The sequence below is a fragment of the Triturus cristatus genome, chromosome 4_2 (assembly GCF_964204655.1).
Source record: "Triturus cristatus chromosome 4_2, aTriCri1.1, whole genome shotgun sequence".
NCBI lineage: Eukaryota > Metazoa > Chordata > Amphibia > Caudata > Salamandridae > Triturus > Triturus cristatus.
The window spans coordinates 420,086,944-420,108,345 of NC_140586.1; the positions used below are offsets into that span (position 1 = coordinate 420,086,944).

A 21,402-nucleotide genomic window follows, 5' to 3' on the forward strand; every position below is an offset into this window, starting at 1 on the left:
TATATACAAAAACGGGGGGGGGGGGGACACACTCTCACCAACTGTCACGCCTACCACAAGCCATTTGGAAATGGGCTATGCACCACAAGATTTATCTCCTAGCAGAGCATCTTCCAGTAGTAAAAAATCAGATTGCAGACCTTCTCAGCAGACCAAAGCAGCAAATTCACGAGTGGGAACTTCATCCTCTGGTTCTCCTCCCCTACTTTCAGGAATGGGGGTTTCCTCACATACACCTGTTCGCCACAGCGCAAAACTCAAAATGCCTAAGCTTTGCCTCCAGGTTCCCACGCCTGCTCTCCAAAGGCAATGCCCAGTGGATGAACTGGTCAGGGAGATTTGCTTACGCTTTTCCGCCTCTCCTACTCATTCTGTTAGTAGTTCGGAAGCTCAGGCAAACATCTCTCACAAGGATTCTCATAGATCCCACATGGGCACGTCAACCTTGGTTCACTACCCTGCTGGCACTGTCAGTAGTTCCGCAACAAAAGCTGCATCTCACCTCCAGTGTCCTCACTCAGAGCCATGGAGAAATCAGTCATCCAAATCCCAAACAACTCAACCTAGCGATCTGGGTCCTGAAGTCATAGTTTGGTTATTTACAATTGCCACAAAACACACAAAACTTCTCGGGTCTAAACAGCCTTAAAACATGAGCATGGAAAGGAAGAATGCTATGATCAATCTGTGTCTGGAGTAGCAGTGCCCTAATAAGGAAGAGGAATCCCTTTTAAGGATGAATGCCCTCACTCACCAAAAGGTGACATGCTTCATCATTTGGGCTTTCTCCTCTCAGTGGGACAACCTAGTCCCACTGAGGGCTACAACCACCCCACTGAGAGGTAGGTTGGAGCTCAGGGATGTTTTCAATTGTGTGGAGTATTAGGATGCTAAAATCCCAAAGAAGAGCAATTGTGTGATATGAGGGTGCAGCGCAAATTTCTTTAAAAAAAAAAAAAAGTGAATGTGATCTAAAACTGGCTAGTGCTAGTGAAAAATAAGTTTTATTGGCTCATTAGCCCTGCCAGAGATAAAAAACAGTGCAAAGCAGTAACTATTGAAAACTGCTTGATGAAAAAAGGTCAACATGTTTCAGCCAATAACCATCTCGAGAGTATGTATGGCTTTCGTCAGAACCAAAACAAAGCTGCTGCAATAAAGTGTAAACTATAACTAAACGTGAAAATAGAGTTTGAAAAAACCAAACCAGTTATGCTCTTGCAGATTCAATCTCGCTGGAACTTGTCTAGAAGCAGAACAGAAAAACACAGAAAGAGATAATGTAAGCATCCAGATCTTTTCTAAATGTTGATAATGTTTGAGGAAATAATGTAAATGTCTCAAACATAAGTCATTATCGAGTCCTATTAGACGCTCAAGTTATATTAACTCACCCAATCTGAGGGACAAGTAGGCCCACCTCAACCTGGTTACAACTCAGGAAAGGGAGCCCCGCTCTGAAAAAATAAGCAAACGTAGGATAATCAATACGTTTTGCTATTCTGTAAGTGCAAGGAAGTGTGAGTAATGTGAATATTCACCAACAATACTGATCAAAAAGGAGAAGGCATACGATCTGACAAATATAACACTAATTAAATCCAAAGGACCATAGTTAGAAAAGTCATGATTGGATAGATCAAGACTTAACCTTATTACGTTGTGGTCACGAAAGGAAAATTAATAGTAAGCTAAACAACTCATCGTTGTCCTCAGCTAAGGCATAGTAATGTGAATCAAAGGACTTAGGATTCAAAATGCACTTCATAATTAAGTGAACACCCAAAGAGAAACTCAGCCTGAAATACGTATGCTCTTAAAGACACACTCATCTTAAAAACAGGGAATGTGCTAATGGGTATTCATTGTGAACCACACATACCGCCAAACAAAACAGTCTTTAACAAGCATTTACAATGCAATGGTCTCGGCAATATTATAGGTAGAGCTATTGGTATTGCTCATTATTTTTTTTATCATTTTAGTATCCCTAAATAAATGGCATTGTCATTTCTATTGGCATTAGCTTTTTTTTTGCATATGTGATACCTATTGCATTAGCAGAGAGAGAGTGAGGTAGTGAGATAGAGAGAGAGAGAGAGTGAGATAGAGAGAGAGATAGAGAGAGAGAGAGTGAGGTATTGAAATAGAGAGTGAGGTAGTGAGAGAGAGTGAGGTAGATAGAGAGGTAGTGAGATAGAGAGCCCTAATGAACACTTCTCACCGGGTGGCGAGCTCTGGAAAGGAAAAGCATATTTAAAAGGTGTAGGCATCGCTGCAGGTGCCCCATAAAGCCACTTACACACCCATACATACAAGGATACATACAGTCACACATCTACTCACTTGATATATGTTAGAAGTAGTATCACTCAGTAGTAGTTCACCTAGTATACTAAATTAACTTTTGTAGTAGGTTAGTATATATGTTTAACACCCATAATCTCTTAAAAACACACCACTTAATTATGTCATCAATGATGTCACTGACCATGTCATCAGTGATGTAATAAGCAGTGCATTGTGGGGTGTAAGTTATAGCTCAGGCAACTATAACTGCTGAATTTCACAGGTTTTGTACAAGTGAAATCTGAGCCTAACTATAGCGTGCCTGTACCTTTTTTTCAGTGAATATATATTATCTACTGGCGGTCGCCAGTAGATAGTTATAGTTACAACCTAGTTTCCATAGGAAATCTCAAAATTCTATTTTGAATAACTTTGGCGCCGGTTGACGAATCCTCGCGAAATTTTCAAAACTAATGGGGCGCTCCGCTCAGCTCCTACCCTGAAAGTCTCGGGGTGATTTGTCAAGCGGGGGCCGAGAAAAAGGGGGGGTCCCAAAACGCGTTTCCCCATGCATTTTTCCATAGGACCTTTAATCGCAGCTACAGCCCGAACGGCTGAACAGAGTTACGTGAAATTTGGCAGAGAGGTAGCCATAAGGTCAAGGAAGTGCCTTTTGCAGGTCTGGTGTAAATCTGTTCAGTATTTCCTGAGAAAATAGCATTTAAAAGCATATCAATATCTATACGCGTGCACCGTGCGCGCACTGTGCGCGCACCTTGCCGTGCGCGAGCGCAATTCTGATTGGTTGTTAGATGTCGGTAAACATTCGAATCGGTCGAAACCAGGAAGTGTCGGCCGCCATTTTGTCTCTCGCAGTCTGAGGGGGTGAAAAAAAAAGGTGGAGAACGTGAAAAGGTGGCAGAGTGGACAGTTCCTGATCCCCTAGCCTTGGTCAGGGGGCCACAGACGGACGCGAGGGGCGCGCACCGCGCGCGCACGGCACGCACTGCAAACCGTGGGTGCTCGGTGTGCGAAGCGCACCGAGCGCCCACAGCGCGCGCAGGGTGCACGAAGTGCACCGTGCGCGCAGGGTGCCGTCAGATATTACATCACTGATGACATATGTGTCTTTATGAAAAATAAATATTTGTAATATATGTATAGCTAAAGATTAATGGAAGAAGACATGGGTAAATAAGTGTCTAAATACAGTGATGTAATATTTGACGTCATCAGCAGAGCATTGCGGTCGCGTGAGTTATAGTTGCCTGCAGTAACTATAATGGGGTAATTTCATTGGTTTTTTACGAGTGAAATGTCCAGCTAACTATAACATGTGTGAAACCTATGGTTTTTTAAGTGATAAATATATATATATATATATATATATATATATATATATATATATATATATATATATATATATATATATATATATATATATATATATTGTATTCTCAGTTAGGGGACTCCTGCTCCTTGAGATGCAGCTAAGTCCCAACGCGTTTCGGCTGTAGCCTTGATCACGGTTCAAGAGGAGTCAGCCTGCTAACCATGCAAATTTAAATCACCAATAACACAACATAAAGAAAGCACTATAGACCACGCAATTGGGGAACCAGGTTAGAGTCTTGGCATCGGCTCAATGTCCTGTGATTCTATGCAAATCACTTATTCTTCCTGTGCCTACCAAACATGAATGTGTCCTTGTGTAATGTTACTGGTGCTCATCACATACAGCACTCCAACACTTCTGGATCAAATTCGCGCTATATAAAACTGTAAAAAAACAAATTCTCTTGCTTCCCTTTGTTGAGACAAATACGGCAGCCATCTTTAAGTGTTCTTTTGATACACTGCATCGCAATTCGATTTCGACTTTACGGTCTTCGCCACAGCCGCTCCACTAAAGTGCACCATTACTTTTAAATAGGAACTAGGTATGGCCTCCTTTGTATTGTCCCATGGAAATGTGCTTACATCGGGGCACCTGCAGCGATGCCTACGCCTTTTAAATATGCGTTTCCTTTCCAGGGAAACTGGCAGCATGTTTGCCTCTCTTCACAGACAATATTGTTCCTTTGGCCAAGAGATATTCTTCCTGGGAGCAGTATGGTGTCTAACAAATCACAGTTGAGACATCGTACCTCTCTGACCAACTCAGCAGTCATTTATGAGAAACAAAGAATGTCCCGCCGTCCAAGTTCAAAAGTTATTTGGAGCTAAACAGATTTAATGAGTGTTTGGCTCTCACAACACTGTAGGTCTTATACGAGATATGTTTTTCAGTGCATTTGTGTGTGTAAGTACACTAATCTGAATAATTTACATAGCACCTAATGCAAACTGGATAATGTGGCTTTTAATATGTTTATTACTAAACATTATGACCCTTAGACTAACTAAATATTGACTCTAAACCAGCGGGGTTTCAAAGTGATGCCTAGCAGGTTACATGAGCACATAAATAACGGAGGTATGTTACAAAGATTGTAACTTACGACCAGCAGGTGAAATGAGGATATCTGCAGCAAACGTATTAACCCACTGTGCCGCATTACATGAAATTTAAATCTGTCACTTACACGTTCTACTTTGCCGAAGGCACATTAACCTTTTATTCTAGTGGGCACATTAACTTTTTATTCTATTTTATGATGATTCATATTGTGACCCGGGAATGCTTTATTATCACATTTTTTCTTTGTTGCCGTGTTTTGGGGACAGAGTTTGTTAAATATTATTGCTGCTGTCATTCACTCCACCCATCACGGCGCTGCATTTAATGACTCCACTCCCCATGACTCCACCTCCTTCTAATTCGACTTTAGAGTAAATATTGTTCCATTTCCAGCAAAGCCAATAGGCCTGTTTTTAATGTACCGATGCAGGCAGCATTAGAATATTAGAGTGAGACTACAGAGGGAAGCCAGTAGGGGTGGATAGAGAGGATTATTGTTGTAAAGTAATCCCTCATGCAGTTCAATACATCGATTGACATGGTAGAGGTAGGAAGGATACACCCAATCAGCCACTCGCATTAGGTGAGAGGTAAATACTTTACTGAGCGGAACCAATATGCCTTATGGAGCGGTGCTGCCATGTGCGTGCCCTGCTGGCCGGCTTGGAAGCTCATCGTCTCTCGGTCAACCAGGACATCTAGGTGTGTAGTCTCGCCCCTGTGCCCCTCCCCAGTAATTGAATGGCCTAGTCCAACCTGTCTCTGAATCTGTGATAAGCAAAGAAGGACTACACCTATTCCATCTGGCACTGGCCTTGAAACTGTACTTCCCTTCGTGCCTGGTGTCCATCTCTGACATTTTCTTTTGTATTCCAGTCACACTTTCAAGATTGTTTAAATTGTCTCTTCTATCGGTGGCTGTGAAGTATTACAGAGACTGCAGTACGCTACACAAAGCCCTCTATGCAAATTCAGGGGCCAGGAATGTTCAAATCAGCCTCGTATTGCCCCAGGCCGAAACCGGAATGGGGTAATGGCGACATGATTGGGCCACAACAGCCTGTCCTGCTCTGAAAGTAGCCGCCAAGCCTGCAGCCTCCTGGGAAATGCCAGAGTAGCAGAAGGGCCAGCCCAGCCTCGATTCGAGCCTGCAGACTGCCGGCTTTTGGGCAGGTTGAATAAGTGGTTGCTTGCAGTGATTGTGGGTAAGGGAGCACAGCAGGACATTGGAATTTTGCATTTCTGCGGCCTCAGCGTTGTCCACGGATTTATGGCTTTACATCACTTGCAGAATTAAAAAGTGGGCTTTTTTGTAGCACAGAGGATCTCGGGGTACCAATGAAGCATCGCACACGGTGTACAGCAACAGAAAGTGTAGCTACTCCCCTTTCAGTTGCTGATTGCTGTGTGCAGGCGTTAAACTAGCACTAATAAGGTGAAGGATTTGCACACTGTTACTATATGTTAGACAAAATAGTGAAACAATATTGCCACAGATATGACTCATTAAGCCACACAATTGTCCTTTTCTTGCTGCATAATTTAATCTACACCGCCTTAATCTACGATGCCTCATAATTCGGTCCTCCGATGCTGCATAATTCTAGCGGCCCCGGGTATAAGTGGGCATCAGGACGTGTAAGTGCCTTGGTTTTGGTTGTTCAGTACCTGCCCTCGCCTGGCGTCCCTGGATCTGTGCTGACTTTGCCCCCTGCTGGATCACGCAGGAGGGGATGTTTGCTGCTCGCAGTTCAGGCGTGTTGGGTTCAGCAGGAAACAACATGCCTGTTTTAGGGCCCTGGGCAGTGAAGCCCTCGTTGAGTGACTCGGCAGCCCGGCCATCAACGATTAGTGGTAGCATACATCCTTGTAAGAATACAAACCATCTCTTTCAGTCTTAAAACTTGAAGAGCACGTTTTTCCCTCGAAGCCATAAAAGGGTTTTCTTTCATCGACTCTGTTCACCGTCCGTAATCAGACACGCGGAATTAAGACTGGCGACATTTCCTTGTTAATGCACAACACAACAACTGCGCCACAACCTACGTGAGGAGAATGAAAGCAGCAACAACAAACGGCCCGTGGATGCGACGCTCGCAGACGTAAGACAGCCGAACAGGGGAACCAAGAGCAGGGGGAGAGGACGCCATGAACACCGCCGCCTTTCTCCGAGGCGAAGAAGAAATGCCTCGGAGAAACGCAGCGGCGGTTTCAGATTCGGGGGCGTGTTTCTTTTTCTCTCCTCTTGCCATTGGCTGGAGGAGAGAAAAACACGCCTAAAAAAGGGCGTGGCTAAAAAGTGGAAAGAACAGCAAGGAACACGCCCCCGAATCTGAAAAAGACGGAGCCTATTTGGAGGGACGGCTCTCTCCTCCAATGGCTGGCCTCCGTTTAGGAAGCCAGCCAATGGAGGAGAGGCAAAAAGAGAGGCGGGCTAAGGAGCCACTCTCAAACATTAAATCTCCGACTTCCTGTTCTGCCTTCGGCAGACCGGACGGTCCTCGACCTAAAAACAGTATAGCATATCACTAGCACTTCCAAACTCATCGCTCCGTCGGTACTCTGTCGTAGTACAAAAGTTGCAACCGGAGGTACCGACGGGGGTGGTGGAGTGATGTTAAATACCCGTGTATCTTCAACTACGTGATCGTAGATCAGGACCCCATAGATGTCTACACGGAGTGCCTGTCTCATTTCTGACGATACCTCGTAGGAGAGTAGTGTTTAAGAATAGCGCATGCGTATTACAGCCGCATTGAGTTGTAAAAATGATGTGGAAACTGACAGCAACCAATACCGTACGGCAGTGTTGCAAAGCCTGCATAAACGAATAATCATTGGATAGAAACTAGGGCACTCGCATGAGGGTTTTTAAAAAAAAAAAACATGAGCGCTAACTTTATTGGTATCTAGCTTAGAGTCCCAAGGTGGCAAACACTGGACCAAAAGTAAATGATACTAAGTAATAGCAAGATACACAATGCTATCAAGAGTTGTTCTTGATTATTATTTACAGACTTGGGGAATCATTCAAGGCCAAGTGAACTCAGTTTAATAAGATGGTTATCAGATCAGAAGATCACGTGTTGAAAGTATAATCTTTTGATGATAACTACCCTCTTTACCAAACAGGCCAAATTACCAGTTCTGAAACATAAATATAATTAGCCATATCCACACTAGAGATTTACGTGGGAATGATCTTGTCATAAGCTCGTTAATTCTACAGAAAATGATATCTCCGAAATGAAGGGTACTTAACCCTATAAGGACAACCAGGGAATATCATCATTTAACCCTAATGTGTCACTTTGTATACGGAACACCCACCGCTGTTTTTTTCTAAATAGGAATTAAGAAATGTCTGTAATGTGTTGGGGTATGGGAGGTTGCTCCAAAATTGTCCAAGGGATATCATGTGCTTGACGGTTAAAATCTAAAAAGTGATTTGTCATTTTGGTTGCTCTCCTCTTGCACCGAATGGTGCTCTTATGTTCAAGAATTCTTGTTTTGACCTTGCGTGTGGTCATACCCACATATCGCATGGAACAAGGACACATGATAAGATAAATAACCTTGTCACTATTGCAGTTGGTGTGTTTCTTTAAGACCCATGGTTTGGCAGTACCAATGTCAACTTCTGTCATGTGTGAAGTCTGTGGGCAAGCTGCACAAGAACCACAAGGGTAATGTCCTACCACTGGCGGTAACCCCATAATGACTGTTGTTCACTGGTACTATGCACGATTCTAGGTCTGGTGTGTACAATGTGGTCTTTAATATTAGCACTTCTTTTGAAAGCAAAGAGTGGAGGAGCTAAAACCTCTGTGCCAATATTGAGAATCTTCCAGTGCTTGTGAATACTACTCTTGATCTTGTTAGAATGAGTATTAACAGTGTTCACACAGGTAAGTCTACCGGAGGGTTCTTTAGGACTGGGCAAATCAATCGGGGCTTCCCGGTTGTTATTGGCACCCCTTTTTGTTGGGACATACGGATAACTTTGTTAGGGTAATTCCTCTCTTTGAGTTGAATACTCAGTAGGTTGGCATGTTCATTGTATTTGTCAATTGTTGAACAATTCCTCCTTATTCTTAAAAATTGACCAAAGGGAAGGTTCTCCCTAAGGGATTTAGGATGAAAACTTTCGAAAGACAACAACAAATTCCGGGCTGTAGGTTTGCGATTAAGTTCTGTGCCAAGCCCTCCGTTGTCAGGAAAAATCAGAATATCCAAAAATGGTAAACTGATATTTGAGTATTCAACTGTGAATCTCAAATAATGATTTTGTGTGTTCATCCAGGTATGAAAAGCCACAATGGTATCTGGGGGTCCTCTCCAAATGACGAACACATCGTCGATGTAACGTTTCCAAGTGCGTACATGGCTCCTGAAGGGATTATCTTCTTTGAGGACAAAGGACTGTTCAAAGGCGTGTACATATAAATTCGCCAGACTCGGCGCAAAAATGCTGCCCATAGATGTTCCAGATATCTGCAAGAACAAGTCCTTTTCAAATCTAAAGAAATTCTCCTTCATTGCCATTCGTGCACACATCATTATGAAGTGGACTGGGGTGATGCTATCTCTTGATTTTGATTGTAACAGCATCTCGACTGTCGCTAACGTCTCATCTAGTGGTATTGAAGTGTACAGAGCCTTTACATCGAAGGAGACCAAGATACACACAATTACCACCAGACTGTGTGAACATCCTAAAAGAGGCTAGAAAGCCTACTACTAGAGCATGTTATGCAGGAAAAATGGTAATGGTTTGGTATCTATTGTAACCATATCAATCCTCTTGATGCTTCTGTGCAGAACATCAACTGTTATGTTATATTTACAGCAATATGGACTAACCGACACAGCCATTCCCTTACATCTAGCAGAAGTAGCTGTACACTTACAAAACAGACAACACTTCTCTCTATTCAGAGTACCAGTGATTAAACCCTTTATAGAAAGATTAAAAAGAGCGCTACCACCAAAAGTCACACCTGTACCAGTTTGGAACTTAAACATAGTACTTATAAGGCTAATGGGTCCACCATTTGAACCAATGCATAGGTGTCAATTACAATTCCTCTAATGGAAGGATGCTTTTCTCATTGCAATAACGTCACTAAGGAGAGTTGGTGAACTCCAGGCATTAACTATACAAGAGCCCTTATTTCAGCTTCACAAAGAGTGTGTTTCTTCGAACCAATTGAAAATGTCTTCCTAAAGTAGTTTTTGCCTTTCACATCAATCAGTTGTTACCCGTGTTCTTTCCTCAACCTGATTCTGTAGCAGAACGAGCTCTACACACACTTGATGTTAGAAGAGCTCTACTATATTATGTGGAAAGAACAAAAGAATGTCGCAAAAAAAATGCAGCTTTTTGTTGCTTTTTCGCCACCACACAAAGGCAATCCTATATCTAAATCTGGCATTGCAAGATGGATTGTGCAATGTATCCAGACATGTTATGTGAAAGCAAAAAGAACTTTAATACCCCTTGGAGCGCATTCCACTTGCAAGATAGGGGCTACTATGGCCATCTTAGGGAATATTCCCCTAGCTGACTTCTGTAAGGCAACAACATGATCTACACTACGCATATTCACCAAGCACTATTGTGTAGATGTGTTAGCAAGGCAACAAGCTAATGTAGGCCAGGCAGTACTTAAAACACTGTTTCAAACCACTATAACAACTACAGGTTAGCCACCGCTTTGGGAGTATACTGCTGTATAGTCTATGCAAAGCATGCAATCTACAACGCACATGCCTCAAACAGGTAATGTTACTTACCCAGTAAGCATCTGTTCTTGGCATGTAGAGCTGTAGATTCACATGCGCCTCCCTGGGCACCTGTAGTTGTTGCAGTTCTCACTTTAGATACATATGCATGGACATATCTATTCTACACTTACTAACTCCATTCTCACCCTCTGCGCGAAAACAATTAAACAATGGAGTCGTTGCCCATGCGCACTATCACCGAAAGGAGGAGTCACCTTACCTCGAAACTGGAAAGACTTAGAAGAAAAACTACTTGCAAACATCTGGAACCAATACCAGATGGCAGGAGTATGCAAAGCATGTGAATCTACAGCTCTACATGCCAAGAACAGATGCTTTCTGGGTAAGTAACATTGTACTTCCTTTATGATATTATTTACTTAAAACTATAGTTTTATATGAAGGTATTTCATCAACATGCCTTTATTTTCTTTTACATCCACTTGTTTTTTTGCATATGATGCATGTTGGCTACAAATAGGTCTTCCGTCTAACAATCCACTTTTTTCTGGTCTGTGTGGCTATGTCTATACAAGTTTCTAATGCTTACAGTAATTGAGGAGTTGAACCCGAGTACACATACGACGTGACAGATACACTGTTTTGAAAGCCAGCTTAATGTTCCCATTCTTTGCTCCTGGAAGGAGAAGAATGCTTTGGATTTTTCCCATGGATAACATTTTGTGATTTGGGGCGGCAAGTTAATGTCACATTATTTAATGATCTCCGTCTTTGCCTGGCTGCTCTGACACCGCATGCAGTACAGTATGTGACACACCACAGACTGCAGGAAGTGGGCCATTAGCAAGAGGTGTCTGTGTGCCAGACATGCCAGCTGAAGACAAGTACAGCAAAAACAATTGGCATGAATCATGCCAAGTTCTCTCTCGTTACACTGATACTTGGCATTTTCAGAGTTCTCGACCAGGCGGTGAGTCAGTTTTGGTACTGTGTGCCAAACACACCATTTGGCCTCACCGCGTGTTCTTAGACAAGGCTCATTTACATTTTGTTGTTGAAATGTTATGTGGAAACTTGCCTGATCAATGCCAACATTGTAGTCCTAGCTCTTAATCAGCAGTATAGGCGGAACCTTTTCACCTTTGCCCATTGTTGAAATGGGAATCTTGTGTGGGTGCCTTGTTCGCTTCCGGTTCGGCAGTAATGCTCAAGGATGGACAGTGTGTATGCAGTACTGTTGGAAATGGGACGACTGTTGAATGTCCCTTGGCTAGCGTGCAGAAGAGGGATCGATGTTGTTAACCAGGGAATACAGAGGATGAAGCAGTGGTGTCATTTGCAACATTGCAGGGACGCCACAAACCCCAAAAATTGATGCATCTTTGGCATTAATAGGACAATGGCTAACTTGCCAACTTTGTTATTTGGGTGTGGGAAGTCATCATGCAAGAGCACATGATTTGAGATGGAGATGTCTACTATTACATTCCAAATAGGTGATAAATGTACTTTCTTGACTAATCATTATTGTTTGCTTGTTTTATTATTAATTTGACAGCAAAAATATTCATTTTCTGATTAGTTTTTGTATTCTGCGAAAAGCTGTGCTTACTTGCCCCTGACACTAGGGAAATGAATGCTCAGTACGATTGACAGACTGTATTCTGAAGCCATGGATGCTGGCAAAATGCACAAGTGTTTGCTCTAACTCTCACAAAGCTAATTGCAACGGACTTCTATTTAATCTATCTTTGTAGTGCATTTAGCCAAAATGCATTCTAAGCAAAATGAAAATAATCAGAAATGGTGAAGCAATGTTAACAAGCTGCTCCTGGCCTCCCGTGCTCCTACACTAATCCCCTTCCTCTCTAGCCAGCATTATCACCTCTGCTCATCACACTTGAATTCCTCTGCCGTAATACTTCTAGACCTATCTGCTGCCTTTGACACAGTCCATCTTACTCTGTCCTCTCACATTTCTATACGCCTCCTTCACAAATCAATTAAATCTTTACTCTTAGACAGTTATTTCTTAGGTTTTGTGGCACTCGAGGGACCCGACTCCCAGTGGGGTTCTCTCAGGTCTCTTTTCTCCGTCACTTCCTTTTCTAAATGTACACTACCTCCCTGGAAAAATGATCTCTTTATTCAGTTTTTAGAACCATCTTTAAGCTGACAACACTCCAGGCCAATCTCTCATTTCCTTTTTTTACCCCTCCTGTAGAAGAGTAACTGTCCTCCCGCGTCTTTCACTGTATGATGACACCGCCTCTCTTGATAAATTGCTCAAACTGAGATTCACCGCTTATCTGATCCATGCTCTTTGACTTAATCCTACTTCCCTCCTGACTCCTAAACATTTACCTTTTATGGTACCCTTGGTGTGTTGGCAGACTTTCCATGAGGATGTGTTCCTTCATGACCACTTCAACAGTACAATTTTAAATACTGAATATATTTAAGACCTGCCCACTCAACCCATACAACTTTTATCCAGGGGAAAAGGTCTAAAAAATAGTGGGGAGGCTAATTTGCATAATCTGTGAATGATGATTTATGGTTTAACGTCACAGGAAGTTATGTAAGAGGACTTGATGTCAGTCTTCTCAAATCTTGCAGAATGGGCAATTTGTCTTTCATGCCCTCCATGTCCACCTCCTGTGACTGCTGCCCAAGCTTCATCAATGCAAACAAAGCAGCCGCAGTGGTGGCTCTCAAATTTGGAAAGGCGCACAACACGTGTGTGATGGCACAGTGCACTTGCATTCAAATCTGTTTCAGAAAGGTTGGCAGGGCTGTGTCTAACTTGAGACTACTTACTCGAGAGTTGGCTTGGCTTCACCAGGTAACACTGACCCAGTAGGTTACAAATGTATAGATACATCGCTTCAATATCTGGGCAGTTACTGTGTTGATTTAAGTCTGGAGTCCTGCACAGTATTTTCTCAACTGACAATCGGCAAGGCCTTTGTTAACATTTCCTAACTCTGGAGTGCAGATTTCTTTTCACCAGTGAAATTTTGTGAACCTCTAATTCAACACTTGCCGTAGAAATAGGCAGTATAGGAAACCCAGCCACTCTTGGAATGTGTGTGATGGAGAGTGTCAGAGTGAAAGTCCATATGAGAAAAAGGAGCTGAGAAAATGAAGGACCATAAAAGAGCGAAGGCAGGGTGTGAGGAAGCTAAGGGCTGTGAAAGAGTAGAGTAAGATTATATGAGAGTGGTTTAAAAAGGAAAGGTGAATTAGACGGAAGGCAGTGTGCATGTGAGTGGGCGGTTTTAATGGGCTTTAGGTGTGAGAATGTAGGAGTGAAAGTGTTTGACTGCAGGTTTATGAGCAGGGTTTGGGATACAAAAGGATTATATAGTGAATGGTGCAAAAAGAAAGTGAAAATAGAAGACTCTGGAAAAAGAAGTTTAGAGAAGTGCGAGGATGATGAAATTGAAAGAGCTTTAGCTACGAGGATGAGTGGAGAGTATACGAGATTAAGAAAGGGGAGGATGAGGTTTAGAAAAATAAGTATATGGTAGTCTATGTGTAAGAAGGAGGGAGAGTTCAACATAGAAGTTGTGTGAAGGAGAATGTTGTGTGAGACAGAGGAGGGATGCTGTTTTGGGGGAAGGGAATAATAGATGGATAACATGAAGTTCTTCATATTACCGATACAGGGAGCAAAAGTAAGGTCTACAAGGAAGTAAAAAAAAAAAGGTGGTCAAGAGATAGAGGGGGGATCAAAGAGTGGCAACAAGGAGTGTGTGAAAAGTCAGTGGACTAGGAGGCAGAGAGTGAGGTGCAAGAAAGAAGATTGTGTGGTGGTGAGGGTAATAGTAAAGTTTGAAAATAGATGAAGGTGAAACTAGAGGAAGGTTGGTCAAATGAAATGAGAGAAACTCATAAATGATAGCTGAGGAGTTGAACACATAAATGTGAGAAGCAGAGTAGGGGAGATTAAAGGAGAGGTTGTGAGATTTTGTTCTGAAATGGCCCACTGGGTACTGGTTCTCCCGCTAGCTCCTTGAACTCTCTGAATAGGGAAAGCCATTGTAAAAGTGTAATAGTACCTACAGTCTGTCAGATCAAACATTTATCAAAAAAGTAATTTGCATATATCTCCGTACCAAAATATCTGGGGTTGTTGTATGTAAATTTTGTGGTACATTGATCTTTGGGTCCTACCTTAGGTCATGGTTGAGATACCTTGGCAAAACTGCTCAGAAAATTTGATACTGGCATGCCCGACTGAGGTCTTATGGCATGCTTCTATTTTGACCTGAAACATGTCCCACTATCAAAAGCCACCTGCCTGTTTTAAGAAGATAGCTTACTGGTCTGTCGTAGTTTATTCTCGTGTTACTCTAATTTCTCTGCACTCTCAAATTCTTAGTCTCATCGGTTTGTCTTTAGTACTCCCTATCACTCTCTTCCTCTAGTTTCTGGGTTGTTCTTTTGCTTCTCTATTGCCCCTTTCTTTTTTTAGATCTAAATGTAACCATGCAGCTGTGTAAACTAGCATATTGTTTCCAGTGTACATGGACTGGGCTTTGGGTCTGCCCTTATTTCAGTTTTACCCAAGACAGCTCATGTGCTGTCGCTTGTGAGACATTTTGTTAGCATTCAGTGGGCTTGAAGCCTGCCCACAGCATACCATTGATTGTTTTGCCACTCATTTGTTAGTGCACGTGAGCTCATCTTCTTTGTCCCTTCCCTGGAGCATGGATGTATTACTTCTGTCCTTCCACCTTTCCAGGTGCTACTTTTTTCTTCTTAAAGCACTTGACTAGAGTACATGTGTTTTCAAATAACTGCAGTCTTCCTCGTGTACCACTTCTCTTCCTCCATGCTCATGTTGCTCTTGCCTGGCTGTCTGCTTTTCGAGGCCCACGTCTGCTTTTCCCGGCCCACGTCTGCTTTGCCCCTCATGTTGCATTTCAACTTTGATTCTCCTCCCCCATTTCCACATTGCATGCTCTCGCGCCCCTGCTCTCTGACCCACCTGCATCCTCAGTGTTCCTTCCCCCAGCCCTGCCTTCTATCTTCCTCCTCCACACCCTCAATGTTGCCTACTCCCCTACCCTTGCCCTCCATGCTGATTCCTTTCACCCCCTGTGTTGCTTCCACTTTCAACATTCCGTCCATCTTTTTGTGAGGATTCAAAGTACGCCATGTCGTGACTGTAGTCACAACACTGCTCCATCATGTCCTTTAAATATAATGTACTACTATGTTATTGCTATTTAGAAAGCGCAAGTCTGCTATTAAAATCTGGAGAGGGGTGTGGGCAGAGGGTCGCCAAAGCAATGGATTGAAATTGGCTCTTTATTTTCAGCCGTCCCTGTGAACAGACAGTGGATTTCTCTAATGCTGAGAAATGGGAGATACTACCAACAGCCTGTGTGGATAGAGCCTTTGACTCCTAGGGTCTCCTGTACTGAGCCACATCCTGTGATGGGGACTCGCAAATTAGTAGAGGGGGCTGCTGGATCTGTTCTTCTGTATCCTTGATGTTGTGCTGCTCTCACGGCTCCCTGTAGCCTACCTCTATCTGTTAACCTTGGTGTTTGCTCATTGTATGAAGCCCGAAGGGTGACACAAGTAACATGAAGTGATGATAGAGCCCAAGAGAGACCGAAGCAGGACCACTAGAACATGATAGCTGGAAGTCCTGCAGGCAAAGACAGCAGCACTTGGTGACTGCAGTAAGACTGCGGGATGTGACAACAGGCTTTATTGAAGGGGCAGCAGAACAATGTGGCCTCAACAGGACTTGAGAATTTGACAAACATCTGAGCAACACAACTGAAACTAGAAATGAAGGACAACGTGGGTATTGACAGGAAACTCCACCTGAATGAAAGGGTCATGAGCACTCACACATTTACCTATTCATCCACGCGCATTCTCATGGAAGTGGATTAAGCACCTCCTCCTGACGGCTAAGGGTTACTTACCACTAATGCCTGTGCTGCATATGGCCTGTAATCATTGGCAGCATACACCACTGCTATGCGATAGCTGTTCTGAAGTAAATGGATCCGTGCACCGTGCCAGTCTTCTGAGAGAATGGGAAACTTGGTTTGCTCTATCATGCTGTCAATCAACCAGCATTTGTATAGAGCGCTAATCACCCCAGTGAGTATACAGGCGCTGCGTGAGGTGGGGCTTTTCGAACAGCCAGGTCTTGAATCAATCAACATTTGTATAGGGCGCTGTCTATTCTGTGAGGAAACGCAACTTCTATTGCCGGCCCACCCCCATTCTTAGCTGTTCTGTGCAGGAGGGAAGCTTGCCCTGCTGCTAACCAAGGTGTAAATGGTCTATATGGAGGGAAGATTGTCCTAATAAAGGAAGGTGTACCTTCTCCCTAAGGTAGCAAATCTTGAACTATTGCTGCTGTGATTTACCTATTCAATAAAGAAGGTAAGCTTTTATTGCTGTTGCGATGTATCTATTCAATAAAGAAAGTAAGCTTGCACTGTTGCTGCTTGACCTGTAGGTGTTTTGTGAGAAAGTAAAGCACTGATGATGCCGGAATTGTACCTGTTTTACGGTCTCGCGCCTAGCAATGCAGTGCGCAGCGAGAGTCCTTTTGCACGGGGTTCAGAAACAGAGCCTGGAATCGCACACGCTATTGGCCTTTGCGTGTGTGTTTACTAAGACAGCACGCAATAGACCAAAGGTGGGCGCATTGCACTGCTCATGGCCTATTGGTGTCTGTTACGCGCACTAAAGGCACGGGCGCGATAATCGAAACCACGTGTTTCGCTGTGGCTCGCGCGTGCACCACTGGCGGGTGTGTTTTTTTTCACTGCCGCTTTTTTTTTTTTTCTCCTGCTGCCTATTAGTTTGGTCTCTGGTGTATCAGATTATGTGTGAGTTTCCTAAGGAGGTTTGATTGTGTCAGCCAGAATGTAGCTATTAAGCACGGAAAGTGCTGCAGAATGTACCATTGTCTGAAGAAGTCATTCTCCGTTGCTGTGCATAAGGGAGGCAGTTGGCATTTAATTGTAAGCCTGTGTCACTCCGCAGTTAGTGCTGAATTGTACACCTCTTCAAGCCTGGAAATGAATGCTAGTCTTCGCCGCTGACACTGGCTTCCAGGCTGAAATAAACTCGTGTCGGAGCGGCGGCTCCCATGGACGCCCATTCAGCGAATGAATGGTTTCTTCCAGGTATCTGAAGTGCCTGGTGCTGAGTGGGTGATCAAGCCACTTGGCCGAGTGTGGGCCACATGTTTCTCCAGAGAGAGCTTGGAAGAGGGAAGAGGAGGCGGTGTTCAGTTGTCAATGTGGAAGCGCCACTCCGTCATCGCAAGGTGAGAGAAAGAAAAGTTGATGTAGTGCCTAGTGACGTCTTGGAAAGGTGCTCTGAGAGAAGCAGTGCTCCAGGTTGATAGAAAGAGCATGGATCTCTGACGCATCCGTTTAATCTCCCTGTGGTTTGCATTATCGTGCACAGATGTGTGCACGATAATGCAAAACACTTGGCTCGCTGTGGCGTGCGCGCACTACTCGTGTGCTTGCCGCCGTCGCCACTCCCGACCCCCTTGTTGCACTCGCTGGTGCACCCCCTCCCACGAGCACCCTCCTCCCACTGGCTCTGGGCAGTGATGCTTGTTAGTACAAGAAAGGTAGCGTATGGTTCAAGAACACCGGCCTGGGTGGTGTTTTGACCTGAGTACCGACGGGGAGGAGGGGATGTTTTTCTTTACCTCATAAGAATAAACATCTGGAACATCATACAATAAAAAGCAGTGTCGGTGCATTCAGGCAGCTAAGCTTTCAGAGTTGAGTGCAGTATTTAAGTTACATGTTGTCCGCATATAAGTTAAAAATACCTGTGCGCTTCTTTGAGTGTACAGATCCACAGAGTAGATAGCTTGTGGGGTATAATTGTAGAAGTGTCTGTGTTCTGAGTAGTTTGGACTTTCCTATGCAGATGGTTATCTTCATGTTGATTGGCTGCCTGACTCTGAAGGGCTCCTTGCCCTCGCACAGATGGCTGCTGCTGATTGCAAGAGCAATGGAGGATCCGGAAGTGATTGACAGTAGTGGATTCTTAGCGGTCACAAAGAGGGGCCCCTAGCATGGATGCTCTGAGTAGGTGAAGCTACTTCTAAACTGACTTTAACCAGGTTCTGGATGTTGAAGTGAGGGCTGCAGTTGTGTCATAAAGCATGTTTTCAGTTTCACGTGGTGCATGACTGTGCAAGCAGTGGAGATCAGAAGGAAACCTGTAAGGTGGTAATAAAGTGTGCTGGTGTGTGTGGGGGTGCTCGCGCTGGTGTATGTCTATTTGTGTATGTGCTGGTGTGTCTGTGTGCGTGTGTCCACTTGTTCATCTCAGCAATATATTAAACTATGATGCCAACAACTGTGCCTCACATTCAGAAGGTGTGACCACCTCTCGTACAGCACCTGAAGTGTGCGCGCGCTGGTCTCTGGGGGTGTGTGTGCATGCGCTTGTCTCTGTATGTGTGTGTGCATGCGCTGCCGCTGGTGTGTGTTTGGTGGTGTTTGTACATGTGCATGGTGGTGTATGTGGTGGTGTGTGTATTCGTGCACTGGTGTGTGTGAGGGTGTGTCTGTGTGTGTTCATCTCTGCAGTAAAACAGACTATACAATGCCGACAACTGTGACTCACATTCAGATGGTGTGACCACCTCTCATGCAGCACCTGGAGTGTGTGTTTGTGTGTGTGCTGGTGACTGTATGTGTGTGTGATTTTTCTGTGTGCGCGCGCGCAGTGGCGTGTGTGTGCGCTCGTGTGTTTGCTGATGTGTGTGTGTGTGTGTGTGTGTGTGTTTGTTCATCTCTGCTGTATAACAGACTATACAGTGCCAACAACCCTGTTTCCCATTCAGAAGGTGAGACCCCCCTCTCGTGCAGTGCCTGCATTTGCAGCCTCTGAAACGCTTCTTGTGGTTGTTGTGTTGATGGTCCAAAGCAACGTCACAGCTGCATTGGCCGGATGGAGCTGGCAGGCTGGAGGTGATACCAGTACCATCATATCCTTCCTCATGATTCCATTCTCCTCTGCTTTGCTCAAAAGTTCCTCCAAACATCAGTTTGCAAGTATTTGGTGCTCTATGAAATTAATATAACTGGCCTAGCTCCGGTGTGATGGGGCTATATATATGGGGCTAATATGTATGGGGCAGAGAGGGTGGTTTTATTGCTGCTTCTGGTTTCCTTACCACTGTCTTTCTTTAGTGACTTTGATCACGCCTGACACAGTGTGCCAACAGCCAATCATATTTACAGCAAAGCAGCACAAGTTCTTGCTTAAGAGACAACCCATGATAAAGTAAAGATAGCTTAGACCTATTGCATTGCAAATGCTTGTTTGAGAAGCAAGCTTTCACTGTTATTCCGGTTCTGTGTATTGGAACCTTGTGATACTTCACCTGTTGTGGACCCTTTGTTTGTGCTGTGTATGCTTGCACTGCTAACAGCATGCAGTAGCTATATTATGTACAAATGAAGCTTGATATGAACATTTCCGTTAGACAAATGGCGGAACGATTGGAATTGCAAATGCTTATTTTAATGCATGGTGTAAAAAGTGAACTTCACAAAACACCTGAACAAAGGTCGATTTTGGTTTTGCATTTGAAAATGGACTGCAACACACAATACCCTTTCAGACACAGTCTCTGCTTTTTAACCAACATTTCTTTAACTGCTATGATTTTTCACTCCATAATTTCTGCGTCAACTGCAAAACTACAAGCCCCGGAGTGCTAAAGGCTGTTGGTTCAAACGTCAGTAGTGGCTGAAGGTATCACATATGACATGGAGCCACGTGGCAGCAGTGTGAAAAGCAAAATAAAATGGAATTTGTTGTTTTATGCCTTTCTTCCCCCCCCCCCCCCAACACTCCCCAACTCAATGGAATTTGTGAATTTTATTTGGGTTCAGATTTGTTCGCAGTTAGTATAGTGAAAATTGTTCATGATTCAAGCCTGTGCCCTGCATTCCAGTTGACTGATGCCCTGACCCCTGTTCCAACAGGACTCCAGTGGTTCTGAAGAGCAGTGTGATCAAATATAAAGGGGGCGGAGAGGGCATTTAAAATGCAAATCTTCCCATCTCCCTGTAAATGTGCAAATACTAGATGCATGCTTAAGCCATGATACTTCCCAGAACAGCGACAGGCTACAGGGGCTTGGGCATTTAGACCCTGCACCACATGTGAACCCCACCCCTGCTGTGAATAAGCTCTTTAAAAGAAGCCACAGGTTGTCTGAAGGGACACTCAAAACTAATGTCTTTGCACCAGAGAGCTCAGCTGCCAATGTGCAGCTTTATAATGAAGAGCCTCCCTCAGCCCTGGGCTAAAGGGGACAGGGGCATCTATTTAGACATAGTGGGGTGGGGGGGGGCTCATTCAGCCCGCAAATTTGAATATTCCCCTGGCTATACTATCTCGTTATATTGACACCAAGTGGACACATTCCAACCCCTGGAGATTAGTGACACACTTTTGCCTTAAAAAGAACTGTTTTCTCTTAATTCCAATGGAATTGAGTGGCTTTTTTTTTTTATCCGGTGCCTCCCTCGATTTTGTATGGCAGTTTGCTTCCCTCATTAATGGGCACTGTGGCCATGTTCAGGAGAGAAAATGTGTGTATTTCTTCTTTCGATACCGTGACTATCTGCTTACCCATTGGTGATAACTTTGACTGTATTGTAGTGCTCTAGGAGAATTGACTGGATTGGCTGTGATGAGGAGGGCTTGGGCTCTGATTGGGTGCCAAGATCCTGATAATTGGGCAATAGTTTTGTGAACCCATGGAGAGCATCACCCAGTGGGAGCAATGTAACCACTTGCTAAAATATGAGTTACCACTCTCAGTGGTGTCTGTTGTTGGAAACACTTACAGTATTGCCCTTCCTCTGCCG

At 43.9% G+C, this 21,402-nt stretch overlaps 1 protein-coding gene across 2 annotated transcripts in view; it reads left to right on the top strand.

The window, feature by feature from the left end:
- Nucleotides 1-21,402, top strand: part of CDC14A (cell division cycle 14A) — a 515,591-nt gene that overhangs the window by 275,662 nt on the left and 218,527 nt on the right. The gene's annotated exons all lie outside the window — the stretch shown is intronic.